Source organism: Gorilla gorilla, chromosome 2 (assembly GCF_029281585.2).
Source record: "Gorilla gorilla gorilla isolate KB3781 chromosome 2, NHGRI_mGorGor1-v2.1_pri, whole genome shotgun sequence".
Taxonomy (NCBI): Eukaryota; Metazoa; Chordata; class Mammalia; order Primates; family Hominidae; genus Gorilla; species Gorilla gorilla.
This window is the reverse complement of record NC_086017.1, coordinates 107,550,220-107,575,348: the sequence shown is the minus strand read 5'-3', so window position 1 is coordinate 107,575,348 and position 25,129 is coordinate 107,550,220. Positions and strand designations below refer to the sequence as shown.

General features: G+C 35.9%; 1 pseudogene; it reads right to left on the bottom strand.

The window, feature by feature from the left end:
- Window positions 1-6,178: 6,178 nt before the first annotated feature.
- On the bottom strand, window positions 6,179-7,443 carry LOC101153086 (protein RCC2-like; annotated as a pseudogene).
- Window positions 7,444-25,129: the final 17,686 nt, after the last annotated feature.

Sequence of the window (25,129 nt, the reverse complement as noted above, 5' to 3'; positions counted from 1 at the left end):
GGAAAGGGATTCTGTAGAATGTAAATTTCCCCCACAAGAGTCAACTTTGCAGAATCATTTTAAAATATGTCAAAGAAACATATTTTGTGGTAAAATATTTTGAATTCCTTAGGGGCCCTGCTGTCTGTCATGTGATGCTATACTATAGCCAGGTTGGAATTTAGTATCTTATTGCTACGAAGAGTCTGTTCTACCAGTCGTAGGATCTCTGTTTTAAAGTTAATGCTGGTTAGTTATGCGCCCGAACTCCCAAAGGGAGGAGAGTTTATGAGCATGTCTGATACCTCCTTCACCTCATGGTCAGAAGTGCTTTCTCAGGTTTAGTTGGGCTCCCTTGGCTGATAAGAGGGTCCATTTAGTGAATTGAGGGTTTAGAATTTTATTTTTGCTTTACAGAGATTTTACCTCCCAGCACAGAGAAAGATCTGGCATCACAAGGATAGTTTTAAAATAAGTGATACTATGAAAATGTTAAAAATAAGCAATACTATGAATATATTATTTTTTCATTGCTTCAAGGACTGTCAGTTTTGGGGCACATTGTTAATGAGCAAATATTAAATCTACCCTTTTTTTTTTTTGAGACAAAGTCTCGCTCTGTCGCCCAGGCTGGAGTGCAGTGGTGCGATCTTGGCTCACTACAAGCCCCGCCTCCCAGGTTCACGCCATTCTCCTGCCTCAGCTTCCAGAGTAGCTGGGACTACAGGCGCCCGCCACCATGCCCAGCTAATTTTTTTGTATTTTTAGTAGAGACGGGGTTTCACCACGTTAGCCAGGATAAATCTACTTCTAAAAGGACATGATACTAAAATATTACTCAGACCTAGTAATGTGAATAATAAATAATAATTCAGAGGTTACACCTTAAATAAAATATAAATAAAGCAGAATTGTAAACAATTTGATACTTTGTACTTCTTTTTAGGAAAATTGGGGGAAAATTTTCAAAATTGGTATTTCACATCTCCCATGCAACGATACTTCTTTTTGTTGGCTTCTTAAACTAAAAATCAAGATTATGATAAGAAATGTCCTATTAAACAAATTTTGTATATTGTATTTGCATCTGGACATGGAGTGATATTGCTTACCATGAGGTATCACTTATATCATTTCAACTGAAATCAGAGTGTGAATAATATAAGTACAGTAAACTAGCTGATCAAATTCAAAATTTCATTTAAAAATGAAACAAAATACTTATCCATTTACCTTTCAGTAAGATATAGTTTGGTTAAGAAGAAAAATGTGTGAGAGAGTGAGAGAGAGCTAATTTAGGTACATCAAAATTCCTGAGATTTAAAAACCTCTTTTTGAACGATTCACCTTCTTACAGCTTAGTATTGCCCTTCTACTTGTCGGTTTAGAATTAGCTGTCAAATTTTTCTGGTTATATGCCAGTCTTTCTTTTCATTTTTAAACAGTTATATTTTAAGTGAAATGTGGAGTAAAAAATGGCTTAGACAAATCTGCACATGAGCTCTTTGCTCTGTCACTAATTAGACAGATGACTTATAGAGTTTTATTGTTTTCTGAGTTTTATTTTCTTTAAAGTGGAAGTGACAAAATCTGCTCTATAACCTGGTTGTTGATCAAATTTAATGAGTTAATAGATATAGCACATAGCACAGACTAGGTGCTCAATAAGTACATTTCCCTCTATCGAACTATCCCTTTTAAGTAAGAAAATGCAATATTCTTATTTATCAATTTTAAAATTAATTTAAGACAATAAATATATGTTACATATCATAGTGAATAAATATTACAACAAATTAATGACTGATGGTACTATCACTTCTAAATTTTATAAATTTGTAACTGTCTTAACGTGTTTTCTAAGCACTAAAAAAAACACTTTTTATATGTATTACAATGTTCATATCAGATGCCACTAGAGGGACTTGTATTATCAAAAGTGTCTTTCAGAAGCATCAATTGAAAATGTAGAGGAAAATTTAGTAAAGTGGAAATGCCAGATAGTGATTTCTATATTTAAGATTTCAACATGTTATGAAAAATGAAACTATTTTTTGCATTCATTTCACTTTTAAATACTTTATTTCAGAATAAATAATATTTTCTGTATTATTGAGTAAAATATTTGTCACTTAATTTAAGCCATTTAAAATAATGATTTTTTGGACATGACACCAAAAGCACAAGCAACAAAACTAAAACCAATGAGACTATATCAAACTAAAAATTTTCTGCCCAATAAAGGAAACAACTTAAGAAAATGAAAAGGCACTCTATGGAATGGGATGAAATATTTTCAAATAATTTATCTCATAAAGGTTCATCAAAATATGTAGGAAACTCATACAACTCAACAGCAAATACCTAAAAAACCCAATTAAATAATGTGCAAATGACTCCAAAATAAATTTTTCTAATGAAAACATACAGAGGACCAGTAGGCATATGAAAAGCTACTCAACATCACTAATTATCATTGAAGTACAAATTAAAATCACAATGAGATATCAGCTTACATATGTAAGGATGGCTATTATCAGTGCAATGAAAAATAAGTGTTGGTGAGGATGAGGAGAAAAGGGAACGCTTATACATGTTCGTGGGAATGTAAATTAATACAGCCATTATGGAAAGTATCATGGAGGTCCTTCAAAAAACTAAAAATAGAAACACCATATATATGATCTAAGCAATCCCACTATGGGTCACATATCAAAAGGATATGAAATCAGTATGTTAAGAGATGATTTCACTCCCATGTTCATTGCAGCATTATTCACAGTGGCCAAGGTGTGGAATCAATCTAAGTGTTCATCTGTGGATAAGTGGATAAAGAAAAAATGGTATATACACACAATGGAATATTCTGCAGCCTTCAAAAAGAAGAAAATCCTACCATTTGGGATTATATGAATGAAGCTGGAAGATGTTATGCTAAGTGAAAAAAGCCAGACACAGAAAGACAAATGCCACCTGACCTCACTTATATGTGGAGTCTAAAAAAGTCCTCTTAATAGAAACAGAGAGTAGAAGGGTGAATATAAGGGGCTGGGGGTTTTGGGTTGGAGGTGGGGGTGGTAGAATGGGAAGATGTTATTCAAAGGGAACAAACTTTTGGTCATAAAATAAGTTCTGGAGACCTAATATATAGCATGGTGCCTTTAGTTAATAATGTGTACTTGGAATTTACAAAGATAATAGATGTCAAGTATTCTCATCATACACACATGGAGTTAACAATGTGAGGTGAAGGATGTGTTAATTGGCTTTCTGGTGGTAATCATTTCACAATGTATATACATTTCAAAACATCACATTTTACACCTTAAATTTATGTAATTATTTGTTAATTATACCTCTAAAAAGCTGGAAAATATAATGTATTAAGAAACAATATTTCAATAGTTTGTGTTTGTATTGTTACAAAAGGAACTCTTTAAAGTGTCAGGTAGCTTTGCCTTATTTTGTCAGTTTTGTGGCATTGCATTGTCAAAATAAACTCTTCACATGTTTGCACAGTTGCTTAAATGAAGAATAAATCAGTAGCTCTCTTAAAATTACATTTAATGCATGGCATTCCCAGTAATACTTTGATCTCAAGTTGTTATCCAATGCAATTGTTTACATATTTATTAAGCATCTACTACATTGAAGGGACTCTGCTCTAGATACAAAGATGAGGAGAGGCACAAGATATGGTCTGTGTTATTATAAAAATGACAATTTCCTACATAAGCATATCACTTGGGATACAAGAAGGAGATGGCACACTCAAATTAGGATAAACTAATGTTTAATTCACAAAGCTGCTTATTAGAAAGTAGTGGGCTAATATAGGGGGATCTCAGAGTGAGTAGCTCAAGATTACAATGAGGAATAAAGGAAGCAATTACAGTAAGTTTTGGTAGAGGCTTATGGAGGGGACTGTCTGGACAGCAGCAGTGACCTCAGGTCAGAGAAGACAGCCAGCCTGAGGTGACCTCACAGGGCAGAAACTAGGAGGATAAATACCTTACTTTGCTTTCTTTTCTTTCCTTATCTGCCAGCACTCCCCATGAGGGAGATCGCTGATGGAAAGTTTCAGTCCAGAGATCAATGAAACCACAGGGACAAAGAGAAAGTGTTAGGCAAGGAAATAAAGACCAAACACGGGATTATTTTGAATTCTAAGCATAGGTGTAAGTAACTTTATATGAGAGTTTAGATTTTTAAGAAAATCAATTTGTTATGTATTTGGAAGAGCTAAGAAAACTTGAAGGAGGAAATGGCATGGCATGTGAGACAGCTGAGTGGTAAGGTATAAATTGTTCAGAATAAACAGAAGTGATGTAAAAAGTGTAGTTTTGTTTGTTGGGAAAATATTTTGGAGTGAGAAAAGAGCTGGGCTTATTACATGTTTTCTACGAAAATATGTGTGTAAGTATTCTACTTTTCAATGTAATTAAAAAGAGGAAAACAAATAATCTTACTATCATGAACTTAATTTTTTTGTTAATTTCTTTTTCAGTTTGTGTTTCTGTGTAGTCACAGAAAAGAGAAAGGACATTAAAATACGACATAGGGCCCACATGAAGAGTATTTGATTTTCCTTTTAAACTATTTTTGTTTTTTTTAAACAATGTTTATTCAAAAGTTTACTCCAAGAAAAAAAAAATATATGAAAATTACAGCATTAAACCCGGCACCTTAGACCAAATCACAACCCTGTCTTCAATTCCCCTTCACTCTAAGCCTCTTTCAAATTCTCTTTCCTGACTAGAAGATCAGTCAAATGCTCCTGGGGTCAGCACCATGCCATATTCCCAGCAGAGCCACTGTATACCTTTCTTTAAGAGTGCATGCCACCCCTCCCCCTACCCCAACTCCTTGTTCTAAAGGATTTAACATAGGAAGTTCATTTTGAAATACCAGCCAAAAGGAATGGGGCAGGGGCGAGCCAGTCTTCACTTGAAAGACCCTTTTCCTGCTCCAGTCCTTGGCAAGGGTTATAGAAAAGGCTAGCTGCCAGCTTTCCATGAGTCCACTGGAAGCTCTAAGCCCAGCCCCGCCCAGGGCATCTCCTGCAAAGGCAGGGTGCTTGGTGCTGCCTCCTCAACCTTCTTGGTGACTACACAACAAAGGAGACCTCCAGGGTACAAGAACCACAGATCCCTGAGCCACGTTCCAGGAAAGAGATATGTTCGGGGAAGCCAATTAGGCCTTCACATGGAAGCTTGAGTCAGAGATGGTGGTTTTGTGGTGATTTGGACAAATTAGGTTAGTTTAGCAAAGCTCTGAAGTTGCAGAAGCTTCTCCCATGACTCCTGATTGAACATAGGACAGTAGAGATGAGTACATAGTCAGATTAAGTCTTAGAGAGATGCAGGCTGGTTTCCTGCCACAAGGCCTTGGGACTGGCCGAGACAGATACTGCTAAGTCCCCTGGAAGGGAAGAAGTCACCATAAGGAGGGACTGGGTGGAAAATAGAGAAAAAAGCAACAGCCAAGTCATTTTTGGTATTTTAACATTAAGACAATGACAAGTGGTAACAAAAAAGCAATAAATAACTTGAAAAAACCAGTATTTAACTTGCCCATCCACCCAAGTCTCACACTTAAGTTCTATTCTCATCTCCCCCAAAAGCACCACTGAATTAATTACCTTAAAGCAACCAAAGCAACCCAAATTCTCTGGAAACAAGGACCCTCCAGCCAGAGGTGTTTCCTCTCTTGAGCTGAAGTGAGTGGAGGGTTCCGGGAAGGGCACCTTGTAACTAGTGCTGCACAGCATGCACTGTGCCAAGCTCCAGCACAGGGCACTTGACTGGGATACAGGTAGTGGTCCCAGCATCAGTGCTGACAAGCGAGGAAAGGGACTCTTCAGTAATCCCAACTATTTTGTACCAGAGCCAAGCAAAGGAGACCAAAGAGAGCTGAGTGAAGAGCACTACTCCCAGTCTCAGAAACAGGACGGCCAGTACTAGTCAGTGTCTGGGTTGCGGGAAAGAGAGACTGAAGCCTAAAGGCAATAAAGACTGATGCATAAAGCGCTGATCCTTCTTGTAAGGACCAGAGAATGCACTTGACAGCTGGCAAATCTCTAACTGGCAACTGCTGTGGCAAGGCTCTGGCTGGACAGGGAACTATAAAGAGTTTGGTTTCTGGTCCCTGCAGTCCAGTTGCCTGAATGTTGGCAACGGGGCCCCAGCTGGTGATGCTCTTATGCAATGATGTTGCTCTTCTCACAAGCCAGGCTCCAGATTCTCCAGCCACAGAGGTTCTGCCCTGCTTTGGGGTACATGGTAGACTCACAGGAGGTGTTGGTGGCCCCTCAGATAAACAGACCACCCACTTCACTGCCAGCAAAGAGCACGTGTAACCATCATAACCAGCATAGATCTGGGGGCACCCCACGCCCAGGGAAGTCAAACAGCTTCACCTGGCGAGGGGGAACAGTCTCAACTTTCTGCTCCACATGGCCCAGCCAGCCATAGCCAATGAAGCCCTGAGAAGACTTGCTTCTGGGAGTCCAAAACCAGGGTGTAGTTAGTGCCACAGGCTGTGTCTCATCCAACCATTTGGTACAGGCAGAATCTGTCCATCTTTTGTTTTCTAGATGAAGACAGCCAATCGCAGGGGCACCAGTTTTCAGTAATATTCTAATAGCTGCATCGGGGTGATGAACTTCCCATCCAATTGTGTCCCAGCTGACCATATTCAGGGCACCCAAAGGAAAAGAGGTTTCCTTTGCAGTCCATTATCACACTGAATTCAACTCCACAGGTCATTTTGGTAATGAGCTGGCCTTTATACCTTGTCTGTGCCAAGCTGTGGACAGCATCCGTCTGGTTACCACGGCCCAGCTATGCCATCTTGTTCTCCCCAAATGTGAACAAGGAGCTGGTTTCTGTCAAGGTCAGTGTGTGGTTCTGCCCACATGCTGCTGGCAGGATCACTTCGTGGCTAAGACCTTTGATGAGTCTGGGAGCTTCCACTCTCTTGGTGTTGTCATGTCCCAGATGCCCCTTCTCTTGTCCACGGTAGCTCCACAGCTTCTCTTCTATGGTGATGAGGAGGCTGTGAGCAGCACACTAACCAGAAACCACTGCCCACACCTGGGCACTACCAGGTACCCACATGTCTGAGGCCCCTCACAAATTCTGACCGAGATAGCCGTAGCAGCTTTTGCTGTTTAGGCACTTCCTTTCAACCAGTCAAGTCCCAGTTGACTGCCCTTCAAATCAAAAGTTGCCTATTGTACTTCGACCCTTCAAGTTTGATGTGTTCCTTGGTGTACTTAGGCTGAGTGATGACCACAGTGGCCACGCTGCCCGCCCTTGCCCGCTGCTGCATGCCTGATCCCGTCCCCACTGGGGGCCCAGTGGAGCTCCAGACCGTCCTCAAGGTCGTTGCTGCTGTCCTTGCCGCTACTGCTGTTGCAGTGCTTCTGCCGCTTGTGCCTCTTGCTGGAGGTGCCTGCTTCATTTCCTGGGCCCAGCAAGGCAGAGCTGTTGCCCTAGGGAGGCTCCTGACAGACGGCAGCCCCCGCCTTCTTCCTGGATATGGTAATGGCTGGAGGGAGAAATCTAAACTATTTTGTATTAATTTTCTCAAAAGAATACATGTAATTTAAAATGTCAAATAACACTAAAGGCTAACAATGAAAATAAGAGTAAAAACAAACAGCAATGATCTGATCATGCTCTATCATGTTCCATCCCAAAAGCACATAGTCATCACTTAGGAAACTTCTCACATTATTTACCTACATATACTTATGCTATGAAGAAACTATATCTTTTATGTTCAATGCTTGCAAATTACATGAAGGGAATTATATACATGCTGCTTTATGTTTTGATGTCATCTTTCTTTTATTTTTGTATTTTCTGTATCTCTATTTCTTTTTTCCCCTTAAATTTTTTTTTTACCACCCCTAACATCTTCCACCTACTCCAATAAAAACCCCTGTCCTTCCCTCCTTAACTTCTCCCCATCCCATGACCAAGCTCTAATCCATGCTAAAGAACGAAGGTTTGTTCCTTCCTTTTCTTCTTTTGAGTTATGTAACTCTCTACATGTTTGTATGGGTTTATATGGTATATATATATGTGGAATGTTTTGGTCATGTTTTGATTTTTTTAAAACATGAAGATAATATTTCACACTTTAACCTGTATCTTTCTATTTTCACTCAATAACACCTGATGGAATTACTTCAAATCATTTGGAATAATCATTCTTTTAAATGGCTTAATAATGTTGCATTTTTGAGATATGTCGTTTATTTAACCATTCTCTTATTGAAGGACATTCACTTTGCAATTTTTGTCAGTATGAAAATTTCTACTCTCTATGTCTTTACATATATATCCAGATGTACTGCTGGTTTTATAGCTAAATAGTTGTTTACATTTATATAATATATATAGAGTTTGAACAAGATTGTCATTAACCTTTTGGTGAAAAAGTCTACTGCTATCTTGTTTAGGTGTTTACTACACATATTTTCAGCATAATCAACTGTCATTTTGGCTTTGTCAGTGTAATCATATGTGTTTTCTCTTAATTTGTTGATGAAATAAATCTATTGATAAATTGCCTACCATTTAAAGATATTTGAATTACTATTTTAAACAGCTCATCTCAGTCACAATTCTTCCTTGCAAATAGCAGATCCACTTCTGAAAAGTTTAAGCAGAAAGAAAATAAATTTATTGTAGTGTATTAGCAATTCAGTAAGTCTCCAGTAGAGTTCAGAGCCTTTAAGATTGAAAAATGCACAAATTTCATCAACATTCTGCTTGCAGGTGTGGGTCCAATGAAGCTGGGCACAGATATGGAAGAAAATAAACAATATTCTGATGACGCTGAACAAAGGGACTTTCTTTCAGGAGTTTAGCCACTTTAGGTTTTATAACTTGAAGTCTCTTTCTCCTTCTCCCACCACAAAGTGAAATTTGTATGCTTATGCCTTCTCTTATGAATCAAAGATTCCTATAGGTGGAAGCCAGGGAGGCTGGTAGGTAAGCTCTGCTTTCTAAATGGAGATTTGAGCTATTGACTGTGTGAAGTTACCAGGATAGAAGACAAGCGTGCCAAAGGTGTTGGCTGCTACTGCTATGACAATTGTCTGTGAGAGTTTTAGAATGATATTATTTTCATAAATTACTATATTCAGTTTACTGATATTTTACTTGATATTTTTTGACTAACAGATGAGATTAGTAGTTTTATTTTTATGCCATTATAATCTAGTTTTGGAATTGGAGTCATACTAGTTTGGAATTAAAGTAATATGGGCTTGTTAAAGTGAAAGTATTGTTCTCATGCATGTAATCCCAGAACTTTGGGAGGCTGAAGTGGGCGGATCAACTGAGCTCAGGAGTTTGAGACCAGCCTGGCCAACATAGTGAAACCCCGTCTCTACTAAAAATACAAAAATTAGCTGGGCATGGTGGTGGGCACCTGTAATCTCAGCTACTCGGGAAGCTGAGGCAGGAGAATCACTTGAACCTAGGACGCAGAGGTTGCAGTGAGCCGAGATTCTGCCATTGCACTCCAGCCTCCTGGATGACAGAGTGAGACTCTGTCTTTAAAAAAAAAAAAAAGTGATATTATCACGGAATCTTTGGGGTGTCACTTTTCTGGCCACAAACCTCTGTGGCCAGTGGCACCTCTGCCCAAGTTCTTGTCCTGCATCCAGGAAGAATGAGGTATGCAGACAAGTGGAGGGTGAGCAAAATGAAGAGGAGATTTATTGAGTGTTAGGAGTGCTAGGAGGAGACCCACTGTAGTTAGCTCTTCTCTGTAGGCAGGTCACCCTGACGTCTGCAGCTTTCAGCAGAGAGGAGGCCTGGAGAGGGTGGCTCCTCTCTGTAGGCAGGTTGTCCAGATGTTTGCAGCTCTCAGCAGAGAGGAAGCCCTGGAGAGGGTGGCTCCTCTCTGCTGCTGATCATTCCAATGTCTTCCCAGCTTCTAGCAGAGAGGAGGCCCTGCAGTGGGTTGCTCTTCTCTGTAGCTGGTAGTCCTGACATCTCTGCAGGTCTCTGAAGCTCTCAGCAGGGAGGGTAGCTCCTCTCTGCAGCTGGTCCTCCTGTCATCTGCTGAGCTCTGGCTGAGTCTGGGGCTTTTATGGGCCTCAGATGGGAGGAAGTGCATGCCAATTGGTCCATGGGAGGCAATGGGCTGGTGGCAAAGGCACCACAAGTTCCCACTCTGGTTGTGGGACTGGCAGTCTGCCCCCCAGCCTTCAGGCCCTCCTTGGCCTGAAAGTGGGGCCTCACCAGGGACCCTCCCCCTTCTGCCCAGGAAGTTGCTTCCTGCTGCCTTTATGGTGCCAAGGTTCACCAGACTTTGTTCCCAGATTAGAGTATGCACTTGAGCAAGCACTTCTGAGCCTGCAAAGACAGGGTGAGGGAAGCAGTCCTGGCTCCTGTCTGCTCTGTGGAGCAGGAGGCTCAAGTCTGCAGCCATGGTTTGGGCAGCTGCAGCTGGGCCAATGAGGGCAGGGTTCTGCCTGCTCTTGGTCCCCCAGTAGCACAGGGAGGTTTGAATCTGCAGCCACAACTTGGGTGGCTGTAGCCCTGCCCAGAGAGATGGGGGTCCTGCCTGCTCAGTGGAGTGCGAGGCCTGGGTATGTAGCCAGGGTTTGGGTCTGCAGCAGCACCCATCACCTGGGGAGCTGCTTCCACCTCAGATTGGAAGAGGTGGGGCTTCTGCTTGTCCCCAGCTCCCACTGGTTCCATGGAGTGTGCAGCCCTGGCCTCCCTGCTGCAGCTGCTGTGATGGCAGCGGCAGGCCATCTGGAGCCATCACTGCCATTAGTATTTAAAATAACATAGAAATATTTGTTATAGAAGTTTAGAGACATATCAACAATTCAAACTTTATTTTTCAAAAAGAAGTTTGAATTTCTGTCTGTGTGTGTTTTGTACTTGAATCTTCTTAAGAATTACTGTTAAATTTTTGTTCAAGTGTCTCTATCTTTTCAACAGTTTTATTTTATTGTCATTATATTTGGAATGATCCTAATGGATTTTTTTTTTTCCTCTGGATGCTGGACCTTCTTGAGTGTGATGCTGTTTCACAGTAATTTCTGATTTTATTTTTCTATCAAACTTTAGGCTAAAATTTTCAGTGTACTATCTTAATAAGGCAGTTTTGAGTACTTCCTCTATTCTTTCAGCCATTAGAGACTTTTTTTATTATATACCCTCATATTTTATTAGAAAGTTCCATATAAAATGATTTTTAACAGATTTGTGGTTTTCTATTGATGCACATGTTTGCAAAAATGTTTTCATAGTGAATTTTTATGCCACTCACTTAAATTTAAGCCCTCTTTCTGATATCTGCTCTGCAGAACAAATTCAATGAAAGGGCATATTCTTGACTGGCCTTTAAAAAAATTAAATGTTTTCATTGCTCAGTTTTCACCACTAAGAACTGCAACAGATTCAATAGGATGTTATTATATGTTTAGTCATATTAAGATTCGAATACAAGTACCAGTGCATTGTAAGAAGATGTTGTATCTATACTTATGGATAATTTAGAAATAAATTCTATGTATTTCTTTGGCAGAGACAGCAAAAGTTATAAGAAAAAATTATTTGCATGCACAATAGCTGAGCTAACTTGCATTTAATAGTAAGAAGATCAATTAATTCTCAGTGACACAAGTGTTTGTGTGAAGAATGCTCTAGTACCAAACAAATTTGAGATTTAATAGGTTTGATCTTCAAAGACAAGATCAATATAGATCCGAGTCCACCAGTCCTCCTAAGAATACTAATGTATGTCTACTACTATAAACTTTAATATTCCAAAGGAAAGACTAATTTAAGGAATAAATTTAAAAAAATAAAACTACTGGAAAATCAGTCAAAAATATTAAATATGAACTGTTACAGCCAAAAGGAACCTGAAGAGAAAAGACAACGAAATGTAGTGAAGGCATCCTGGATGGGATCCTGGGATAGAAAAAGGACAATAGGTAAAAACTAAGAATACCTGAATAATGCATAGACTTTAATAATAATGTAACAATATTGGTTTCTTAATTGTAATAAATGTACTACACTAATATAAGTTGTTTATAATAGGGAAAGCTGTTACAATTTTTTTAAATCTAAAACTGTTCTAAAATTTGAAAATATGAAAAACGAATTGACCAGCTTTGAAACTTCAATAATACAACTTTTTCCTCCAATATTTACTGTGATATTAAGTTAAAAACTTTTGGAAATTGGGTTTAGTCTTTTAGGATTTAGAGTTCTATAAGATAAGTTACAATTTCATTGTATTGAATTGTCCAGAATCTGAGAAAATTAGTAGAGAATGATTTTACCATTGCCTTACTAGAAGAAAGTCAATGCCAGTGATTAAAATTATGCAGACATTATAGTTTTGGAAGACATTCTTATGAGAGGACTAACATAACAGATTTATGGAAATATACTTGAATTTAAAGAGATTCCCTTAGAAAATAAATTCAAATATATGAATCCCTCTTTAATACTTGAACTGTTAACAAGCTAAGTGTAAATGAATTTTCTGTATATACTCTCCTGTCTTACAGAGTTCATTATAAAATTTTACTCTAGGGAAATTAAAAATTGTTCACTTAAAAGGCTGAATTAGGATAATAAAGCAAAATAAACATTTGACTATAAATTTTTAGAGGAGTTATAATTCATCAATGAATGCTGAGTTCCTGATACTATTTCTATGTTTGATAGAGCATCTCTAAGATTCACAAGAAACATAACAGTGTATTAAACAAAGTACAACTCTATCCATCAAACGTCTAGCTATGGGTTTAAAATATGCTTATCCATTGTTTTCATTGGTTATGTTTTTCGCTTCATTACACTGGCTAATGAGATTTCAAATATCTAATACCTTAGAAAATGTACAGCTAAATCCATTTTAGACATTAAATATGGAAATAGATAGATAAATAATAAATTTCTGTCATATAGAAAGTGTTTACTTGGTGTTAGACATCATGCTAAGTGCCTTATATGCAAGACGTATTTAATCCTTAAAACTCCTGTGAAACAGTGACTATTATTAACCCTCTTTTAGAGGTAAAGGAAGTTGCAGTTTTGGGGATCACAGTAATCAGGAATCATTGATTTACAGTAGGAATTTGTGAGGGGTCCCTAAGGCAAGACAGTATAGAGTCACTTCTCAGATTATAAGGATGTTTATAAGAATTACAGTTACATGTGCATTTACCTCAGGGGCAGACTTTTGACAAATACATTTCAGTGTATGCATTCTGTCCTTGACAGAGATATGTGGCTACATCATTGTTCATTCATCTTATTGTGCATTATATCTGTAGAATAAGATATATAAGTACATAATGTACTGAATTATAAATGAACAAATAGTATACTTTATATTATATAAACATTACTATTATCTATTAAACAGCAGTATTTTATGTACAGATGATTTGATGGAAACTTATTTTGGCTTTCTTGACACAATACTGATATCATCAGTTGAAAAGCAAAAATATCAGTTATTCAGGTTATCTCAACCTGCAATCTAACAGTAAATTTTACCAAGATTTTCTTTCTTTTCCTCCTCTTCTTCCTCCTCTTTTGCCCCTCCCCTTTCCCTTTGTGTTTTAGTCTTCTTGGGCCGCTATAGCAAAATGCTGTAGACTGGGTGGCTAAAATAACAAATATTTATTTCTCACAGTTCTAGATGTCAGGAATCCTAAGATCAAGACATTGGCAGATTCAGTGTCTGCCGGAGTCTCTTACCTGGCTTGTAGATGGCTGCCTTATCTCTGTGTCCTCATATGGCATAGAGGGAGAGAGAGCACTGGTTTCTTCCTCTTCTCATAACAACACTAGTCTTATCATGGAGGCTCCACCCTCATAACTTCATCTAGGGCTAATTACCCACCCAGAGGCCCCACCTCCAAATACAATCACATTAGAGATTAGGGCTTCAACACACAAATTTTGGGTAACACAAACATTGAGTCCATAACACTCTTCTTTCCTTTTCCTTATTGTTCCTCTTCTTCTCTCAGATCGGTTTTGTTGTTTGGTCCTTATATTCTATAGATGGAGTCTCAGCACGTATCTAACTCCAAATGTAATACTCAGTAGTAAGGCATTATGTAATTAATTGTTTAAATTTATTTCTAAAATTTTTCAAAGTATACTGTATTATAAAAAGTAATATGCTTATTTAGGCTTTAGCACGTACATTTATTTCTAATAAAGAATCTCTTTAATGATGCCTCAGGACATACTGACTATACTAAACAATGTAGCCAATAAAATAACACAAAGGTAAAACCAATTCAAATATTTGGACATTTCTGACTATACCAATGTAGCCAATAAAATAACATGAAGTTAAAACAAACTCCAATATTCATCACTTTTGGGAGATGTCATTTTGAAAGATTAAATTTTTTAATGGTCCAGATGCTTTAAGGTTTGCACAAAAGTTTCACAATCAACTTTATATTACTTAATTTAAAATTGACCACCAAATTTAACTTTCAGCTATATTTATTAAATATATATATATTTTGACATTCCAAAAATATTATAAATATAATGCTGAAGGTACCCGTTATGAGGATATTTAATTATTTACAGCAATTATCTTCCAATGGGTTTAGCATTCCTTCAAAAGCATTTGTTATTGAAATGTTTACATTTTTATTCTGCCATAGTGAAATATAAAACAAGTCAATGAAAGAACATTTTAATCTAGGAAATAAGACATTTCATTAAGCATAAAGAATTAATAAATGCTATAGACATTTTATATGGAATATACATTTACTCATGAATAATCATTTTCTAAATATGTGATGTTATCAAGACAAATGCAATATTTTACTTAACATTGATAGTACACATTGAACCAATTTTGGGATATATATGTTGTTTAAATGTTTTGTCATCTATACTTAATTTTCTATGAAATTAAAATAACTTGTAAAATTTAATATTTCTTAGCATGTAAATAGACATTTTTGAACTGAAAGATAGTGAACTAAGCTTGCCATGTTATCGTTTTTTAGGATATAAGTCAACTATTATGTAAGAGTAAAACCTCTTGAAAAAAATAACAGAGTAAAATAATTCTCTACTCAAACCCCTTAGACACAAAGTAGCACTAATGTGTTAAAATGAGTTTTCACAATGTGTTCAGAAAAAGTCTGCTTTATAAGACTATATATTTAGAGATATTATTTAACATTAATTAGTGTTATGACCTTGTATAAATCACTGAATTATTCTACTTTATTGTGCTGATTTGTAAAGGGAACCCATTTACTTGAACAACTGCCAATCTCTTTCCAATAACAAAACTCTGAAATTCTAGGTACTGTACTTACTGATAGAAGAGATCAATAGCAGGATAATCAAAAGCAAAGTGCTTGATGAGATAATTTTTTTGTTTTTTTCAAACCGTCTATAGTTAACTTTATATTTTATCACAGTTTAATTATGATTTTAAATTTTATGATTAAAATATTTATTTGCTTAGCCATTAATGGAATTCTAACATATAATGGCAATTACAAATTTTAATTGATGTGTTAAGTAAAAATGAATCTTTTCATTTCCCCAAAATGAAAAGTCTTAGGTACATTTAAAGTTGTATGATTTATAATATATTCAATCAAATTATACTTAGACATGTAATTCATATGAATAAGGTGGCTTTCAGTGTTATTCATAATTTAAAAGTGGAGATTTTATACTTAATTTACATGTGTCATAGTTTATTATCTTTTTCTTTTATTACATACAATAATCAGAAAATATTCTGAACTAGTTTCTTTTCCTCTTCATTTTTTGAAATTGTATAAATATATTAGTTTTTTAAAGTTGCTACTAGATAGCTCTTTTGTTGTTGTTTTAGAGCTGAAAACATTGCCCTAACTCTATATCTTGACTCATCTGTATCTTGAGTACAAAGTATTCATATTTACAGTTTAGTAGGAAAATGTTAGTAGATTTATTAAGATTTTTCAGCCAATGGACATTATAGTATTGATGCAATGTGGTGGTTAATAACTGTAGTAAATAGCCACTAGCCCTCCAAAGATGTTTGCATCCTTATGTTTGGATCCTTTGAATGTATTAACTTCTGTAGCAAAAAGTACTTTGCAGTTGTGATTTAGTTAAGGACCTAGAGATGTGGAGATTATTCTGGATTATATGGGTGGTCCCAATGTAATCACAAGGGTTATTAAAGTGAGACAGGAGTTTTAAAGTATGATGTTGTATCACTCAGAACCAGAGGTTGGAGTGATACACTTTCAAAATGGAGGAAGGGGCTATGAGCCAAAGGATGCAAGGGGCCTCTAGAAGCAGAAAATAGCCTGAAGACTCCAGAAGGAATGTAACTTTGATTTTAGACTTCTGATCTCCAGTAATGTAAAAGAAAACATTTCTATTGTTTTAAAACAATAATTTTATAGTGCTTTGTCACTGTAGCAATAGAAAACTAATACAGTAGCATCTTACGTGTTGTTCCTTGATGTCTGTATTTTATCCCTAGATCTCTTGTCCATGGTTTGGATTCAATCTAATGAAATTACAGTGAAATTAAATGTAATGAATGTAATGAAAACCCAATATTTCTATTATTAAGCATAGTATTGCTATTTGATATTAAAAAACAAAATGAAGTAAACTAGTTACTTCCCTAATATAATTCTGTAAACTACTTTCCCCACATAATAATATATCATGGATATTATGGATAGTAATTTTCTAAATACGTGGTGTTATCAAGACAAATGAAATATTTAACCTAATATTGATGTCTTACACATTGAACCATTTTGGGGCTATATATGTTGTTGAAATGTTTTGTCATGTGTAATTACTTTTCTATGAAATTAAAATAGCTTTTGTAAAATTTAATATTACTTATCCTAGATGTGAAAGCTAAATGCTTTTACTCCTTTTCCATTCCTCATAGTTTCAAGGCCCTGGATTTCATTGAAACCTGTTTTTAAGCTTTTCCTGAGTTTGTCTAATTTTTAAAGAAACTTTATTTTAAAGCACTGTTACAATTTCCCAATCATAATAGCATTATCCATTTAGAGTCAATTACATAAATTGCAGACATTACCACCATTTCTCCACTATGATTTTAATCTTTTACGATGTCTCAGTTCTGATTTAATTGTTGTTTGGTTATTGTATTTTCATGATTATTCTCCTCAGAACACATTGCTGATAGAGTTTCTGAATCCATGTATTTCTGAAAATGTCATTCCTTTACTCTGATGGGTGAATAGTAACTTGGATCTCTCTCCTTTTGTCTCAGTAGATAATATTTCATTAACTGGCTAAGTTTTAATATTATAAAGAAGACAGATATGAGCCAGATTTACTTTCCTTTGAAAATTACTTCCTTATAGAAGCTTATAAGACTTCCTATTTACTGTTGGAATTCAAAGTGTTCACAAGGATATGTCTAAATAAATAACCTTTTTTATTAATCCTCTCTGGGACTCAGGGAACCTTTTCAATCTTCAGGCATACATCTTTCTTCAAACAAAAGAAATTTTCTTTATTTGTTTAAATATTACCTCTCTCTATCACTTTTTAATTTTATTTCAGGATTTCCTTTTATACACATTAAAATTCTCCTGTCTCTGCTTTCAATAGCTCATCTCTTCACTAGTGATTGCCGTCATTTATGCTGTTTCTACATGTTTTGGAATTCTTTCAATCGATCTTCCTGGTCAACTTTTAATCATAACTATTATTTTTAGTTTATGGAAACACTTAAGTTGAAAAGTTTTTTTCTTGTTTTTGTTCCACAAATTGTTTTATACCTGATATACTTGACAGATCATATTTGTTTATTTATCTCATCTGGCATTTCCATAAGTTCTACTTCTTGTGAAATTGCTCTTCTTTGTTTTCTTCTCTGTTTTTTTGCATCATCTGGTTTTCTTTGATTGCTCTTGCTTTCGAACACAATGATATCACAAGCAATAATAATTCCTGCTAGGACACATTAGACACTACAGGAACTGGGAGTAACTCAGCCCACCATGGCAGACAACAATGGCTCTCCAGGATTTTTAAGCATCTCACTCATGATAGCAAGTCGGTTGGAAGCTTTCCCTTGTGACACTCAAAATTCTCCATTAGTTTAATCATATAAGAAAAGTGCCGGCCCTAAGGGTCAAATCAAACCTATTCTAGATTGCTTGAGAGATATCTTGACCTGTGATAGATAGCATTCACCCTATTTCTGGTAAGAACCCATGTTCTTTTGCTTGTTTGCTGTCTCTCTCTATTTAAAAAAAAAATAGAAAATCTTCTTTCCACTTTTGAGTCTATGTGGTCTGGAAGAAAATGCCCCCACACCAACTTTCATGTGAGGGTGTTTGACTGAATCCATAGTCCTCTGCACATTCTCTTCTAGGTGGCTCTACTAATGGACTCAAATAATGGTTACCAAGCTGAATATAGTCTGTTGAGGAAGAAGACATTTATAGAAGGAGAAATTTAGTCTCTTTTGAATTTATATTTGAAAGGAAAGATCTACAATGCCTGGAAGTACTCTTTGCACTACACATAGCTTTGTAAATCAGCACAGAGGAGAAAAGAGCGGAAACACAGGCAGAGTTTGTGTTCCTGAGAAGCAAGTTGTCTCCAGCCTTGTACGTAATCTGAATTTTTCAATTATGTGAAAAAATAAATGTATCTCTTTGCTAAGAAGTTTAAAAAGTAATTTTTGAAATATCACCAATAGTGAATTTTTATAATCTGAATAAACTTGCATAACTCAACTGTAGATCAAGAAAGAGAACATTACCATCACCTCAGAAGCTCCTTTCATGCTCCCTTCCAGTCAATCAGTGACATTCAAGGGAAACAACTATCCTGTTGTCTAACACTATACATTAGTTTTGCCATTTTTGAATTATATATGAATGGAATATATGACCTTTTTGTTCTGAATTCTTTAGTTCAACATCTTGTTTTTGCAATGCATTAATGTTGTCGTGTGGTTACAGCTTGTTTTTTCTTATTGATATAATGGATTCTATTTGTAAATATAACACAATTTATCCATTTTTTGGCTGATAAGCTTTTTTTTAGTGAACATATGTATGCATTGCTGTTGGTGTATACCTGAGCATGTAACTACCAGGTCAAAGGGTAGGCATATTTTCAGCTTTAGAGTATGCTGACAATTTTCCATAGCATTTATAATAATCCACTCTTATCAGCAATACATGAGAGTTCTGTTTCTTCCACATATTTGCCAACACTGGTATTTTCATTACAGACTTTTAAAATGTTCAGTTTTCTGTCACTTGTAATCATTTTTTTTTTTATGAAAAGCCTTCCTGTTTTATTAGCTTTCTTGCCCTGGCTGTTATTTTATGTTACAGAGGAAATTGAGAGGGAAGATAGCTCATTTATGTTAAACTCAAACCTCTACCTTTTTGGGAAAATTGAAGTACTCTATTCTTTTCAATATAAGCATAGAGAATGCATATATATATATATATATATACACACACACATATATACATAATATTTAAACAATATACACAAGTATACATATATGTGTATATATACACACACAGATGTGTGTATCAAATACACACATATAAATATTAACTCAAATACACATACACACACACACACATATTCACTGTATCTAATACTTTTCTCTCATTCCAAAGTTAAAGTAAATATATAGAGTTTATGTACTTATTTTTATTTTAGTTCTTAACCCAAAGTAATTAATCAAGTTGCAGAGTTACATGGTCAATTGATGAAGTGGGCTTGTTTCATCAGTCACACATTGATCCTGTCCTGTCTTTGATTAGAAATAAATTTAGACTATATACTAATTCTGTTTTTTAAATAAGAAATTAAAAAGAAAAAATTATGTTATAATTGTCTGTTTCAGAAGCATGTGATACAAAAATATTTTTTTCTTTGGGTCTTGAAAATCAATGATATTATTCTAGTGTAATTTTTATTTCTTAAAGTGGCATTAATTATGTAACTATTATAAAATAACATGCGTAGCATTATTGTTAAACATGTAAATGGAAAAGTAAATGTTAAATGTGTTGCCTACAACTGAGGTTAAAGGAATTTTTTGGTAACTCTGTCCCCAGATCACTTTGGGACTTGGAAAACTTTTAAAAAGGTATTCTCAATAAACAATGAATGTAACATTGAAATGGAATTTCAATGTTACGCTGAAATTCTTGAGTCTTTAGCCTTCTTATCTACTGCTGCAGAACAATTAAAGTTGGAACTGTACTCAGAAGAAATACTTCCTCAATCATGGTTGTTGCTAAGTGCACATTTGAGATCAACAGATAGAAGAGTTACTAATTATCCCCCAAGGACTTAGATGCCAAGGAGATGCCAAGGACTTTTTCTCCTGGCCTTTTCAAGTACTGCTTATTCCTGTATCTCAGTTGTAATATATACCAAGCATCCTTACCATATCTTGGACTTAACTGATTTAATTTGTGGTGTTGATCACTTCCTAGAGATTTTCTAATAAAAGATAAAATTTTATCACATATTATAAGCTTAGAGTTTTTTTAAATTTTATTATTATTATACTTTAAGTTTTAGGGTACATGTGCACAACGTGCAGGTTTGTTACATATGTATACATGTGCCATGTTGGTGTGCTGCACCCATTAATTCGTCATTTAGCATTAGGTATATCTGCTAATGCTATCCCTCCCCACTCCTCCCACCCCACAACAGTCCCCGGTGTGTGATGTTCCCCTTCCTGTGTCCATGTGTTCTCATTGTTCAATTCCCACCTATGAGTGAGAACATGTGGTGTTCGGTTTTTTGTCCTTGCGATAGTTTGCTGAGAATGAGGGTTTCCAGCTTCATCCATGTCCCTACAAAGGACATGAACTCATCATTTTTTATGGCTGCATAGTATTCCATGGTGTATATGTGCCACATTTTCTTAATCCAGTCTATCCTTGTTGGACATTTGGGTTGGTTCCAAGTCTTTGCTATTGTGAATAGTGCTGCAATAAACATACGTGTGCATGTGTCTTTGTAGCAGCATGATTTATAATCCTTTGGGTATATACCCAGTAATGGGATGGCTGGGTCAAATGGTATTTCTAGTTCTGGATCCCTGAGGAATCGCCACACTGACTTCCACAATGGTTGAACTAGTTTACAGTCCCACCAACAGTGTAAAAGTGTTCCTATTTCTCCACATCCTCTCCAGCACCTGTAGTTTCCTGACTTTTTAATGATCGCCATTCTAACTGATGTGAGATGGTATCTCCTTGTGGTTTTGATTTGCATTTCTCTGATGGCCAGTGATGATGAGCATTTTTTCATGTGTTTTTTGGCTGCATAAATGTCTTCCTTTGAGAAGTGTCTGTTCATATCCTTTGCCCACTTTGTGATGGGGTTGTTTGTTTTTTTCTTGTAAATTTGTTTGAGTTCATTGTAGATTCTGGATATTAGCCCTCTGTCAGATGAGTAGGTTGCAAAAATTTTCTCCCATTTTGTAGGTTGCCTGTTCACTCTGATGGTAGTTTCTTTTGCTGTGCAGAAGCTCTTTAGTTAAATTAGATCCCATTTGTCAATTTTGGCTTTTGTTGCCATTGCTTTTCGTGTTTTAGACATGAAGTCCTTGCCCATGCCTATGTCCTGAATGGTATTGCCTAGGTTTTCTTCTAGGGTTTTTATGGTTTTAGGTCTAACATTAAGTCTTTAATCCATCTTGAATTAATTTTGTATAAGGTGTAAGGAAGGGATCAAGTTTCAGCTTTCTACATATGGCCAGCAAGTTTTCCCAGCACCATTTATTAAATAGGGAATCCTTTCTCCATTGCTTGTTTTTGTCAGGTTTGTCAAAGATCAGATAGTTGTAGATATGCAGCATTATTTCTGAGGGCTCTGTTCTGTTCCATTGGTCTATATCTCTGTTTTGGTACCAGTACCATGCTGTTTCGGTTACTGTAGACTTGTAGTAGAGTTAGAAGTCAGGTAGCCTGATGCCTCCAGCTTTGTTCTTTTGGCTTAGGATTGACTTGGCGATGCGGGCTCTTTTTTGGTTCCATATGAACTTTAAAAGTAGTTTTTTCCAATTCTGTGAAGAAAGTCATTGGTAGCTTGATGGGGATGGCATTGAATCTATAAATTACCTTGGGCAGTATGGCCATTTTTGTGATATTGATTCTTCTTACCCATGAGCATAGAATCTTCTTCCATTTGTTTGTATCCTCTTTTATTTCATCGAGCAGTGGTTTGTAGTTCTCCTTGAAGAGGTCCTTCACATCCCTTGTAAGTTGGATTCCTAAATATTTTATTCTCTTTGAAGCAATTGTGAATGGGAGTTCACTCATGAAGAAAACCTGTTTGTGCAAGAAATAGGAGAATTGAGAGACTATAAAGCAATTTTAAAAATGTAATCAGAAAGCTTTCAAGGGGAAAGAAATATTAGCAAATTTCTAAATAATAGAGATTACAATCTAGATAACTAAGCTCAGACCTCCTTCATGGCAAATTATGATATTTTCAGATAAAGTATTATTTATTCGTATTTATTTTAATCATGTTTGATATATAATTTTTAAACTATAAGCTTTTTATTTTAATGTACAATGTTGCATTTTCATTTGAAATTACAAACAATTGCCTTTGCATTTTTAAAATTATGATAGCTGCTTTATATAGTTTGGATGCCTGTCCCCTCCAAATCTCATGTTGAAATGTAATCCCCAATGTAGGAGGTGGGACCTAGTGGGAGGTGTTTGGGTTATGAGGGCTGATCCCTCATGAATGCCTTAGTGCTGTTCTTGTGATAGGAAGTGAGTTTTCATGAGATCTGGTTGTTTAAAAGTGTGTGGCACCGCCCCTCTCTCTTTTGCTCTCACTCTTGCCACATGAAGCACATGGCACATCCCCTTGCCTTCCCCCATGATTGTAAGATTCCTGAAGCCCTCCCCAGAAGCAGATGCTGGAGCTATGCTGGTAGAGCCTGCAGAACCACGAGCCGCTTAAACCTCTTTTCTTTATAAATTACCCAGCCTCAGGTATTTCTTTATAACAATACAAGAACGGCCTAACACAGTGTTACTAGTGCTTGAAACCAGCCCATTATTCTTCCTTTCCCTGGCATGTTGGGAGCCTATATTTCCTCAGTACCTTGCTATTAGACAGGATCATATGCCTAATTATGGGCAAAGGAATAAAAGCAGAAGTGACATTTCTCCAATTTTTCTCTTTCCTCACTCTAACTAGTGTGCCGGTCTCATGTTGAAATGCTGCAGCTATTAAATAAAAACAAACGAAGTCTTGGAGTCATAGAGTGCAACTGATCTAGAGAGTTGTCTGGACTAGTAAAAACTTGTTGAAAATTCAAGAATTTAATTTTTGCTTATTTTAACTAATGAGATTTTGAGATTGTTTCAAGCTACAATATACCCCATCCTGCCCTAACATGTAAGTCAATGCAAGTACAGAATAACTAATAACTTTTTGAGAGTTCATTTTTTTCCTTATATTGAGACTGTTATGTGAAGTACACCACTTCTTCTAATTTTTATTAATATATCATTGTATTATTGATGATATGGCAGTCAAGCTAAGGAAAACTTTACTGTATTACATTTCTTTAGTGGTTTATTAAATTTTGTTTATTGTAGTTGAAATTTCGGAATATTTGAATTGACACCTATTTTAGCATTTTTTAATTGAATGAATAAAAGAAATATCTTATGCTCCTGAAGTGTAGAGGTACAAATAAAAGTTTCTAATATAAACCTGATGTCAAAATTTTATTTCTGATTAATCAAAAACAATAAAAATAATAATGGGTAAAATTTATTGAGTATGCTATATGCTGGGCCCTATTAATACTTTACACATACTATCCCATTTAACTCTACCCTGTGCGGTAGGTACCATTACCCTGATCATATGCATGGGAAAGCCGAGGCACACACATATTACTTTATTTACCCAAGGTCAACCACTAAACAGCAAAAGCAGAATTTCCACCCCGATTCCAGAGACTAAGATCTTATGTGCTATGTTAATTCTCTAAAGATAACTACTAAAAGCTTAATTATGTGAGAAATATCTAAGTAGCTTCTTACCTGTATTTTAAAAATCAGTTAGTATGCTTTATATGTCAAGGTATGGGAAACAAGACTCAGATTTATTGATTCATGTTACTTAAAAATCTAGGAAGACCTCTGACTTTAGGTAAAGCTTTTAAATTCAGACTGAAGAAGTATGACTGGGCCTCAGATGTTCTCTGTTCAGTTCTTGACTCTGTTGTCTCTCAGTTCCATTTTCAGGCAGGTTTTTCCTGGGATCAAAAAGTGATACTCCAGGCCCCATGCTGTTTCCTATGAAATGAATGTCTATTCCAATGGCTTTCTCAGAAGAGGAAGGAAATTTTTCTCTCCTGGAAGCAACACTAAGGATGTCCTTTGTTGCAGTTGTACTGTGATCTGCTAATAGGCTTAAGCCCTTCCTTCCCACCAGTCTCTAGAGCTGAGGGTGGAGACAATCTCATTCAAACTTTCTGGGTGAGAACTGAAGAAGAGTGAATTTGTCAACAGAAAATTTGAATATCAAGGATGGGACAGGAGAGAAGCTGATATCAGGGAAGAACTAACAATTGTCCATCCCAGTATCTTGCTTGTATTTAAATTTTTATCTTTCAACACTAAAAAAAAGTGAAATTAATGGATAACCACTTTTTTAGTGCACTTCTAGACCCCTAGCTAGAATTTCCACTTCAATTTTATATTCATCGTTTACTCAAAATGTATTTTAAAACATTAAAAATGAATGAATATTCACAATTTAAAGTGCCAGAAAAAATGCAGAACTTCAAAATAAACACCCATATATGCATTTCTACAATGCTGTCGTGTTGGCATTTAAATACAAGGATGGTGTTCTTGTATTTTAAGGATCTTTATTTCCCAAATTATTCAAACATATAAAACAATCCAGCATAACCATGCCTAAAATAAATCTGGACAAGTGTAACAAAAATTAAGCTACAGGTATCAAAACAACTAGGTTTGTTCTCTCTTCTCATAAGAACACAGTTTATAGAGGTAGTTATGATACAAATATCAATTTCCAGTGTTATGTGTCTTTAA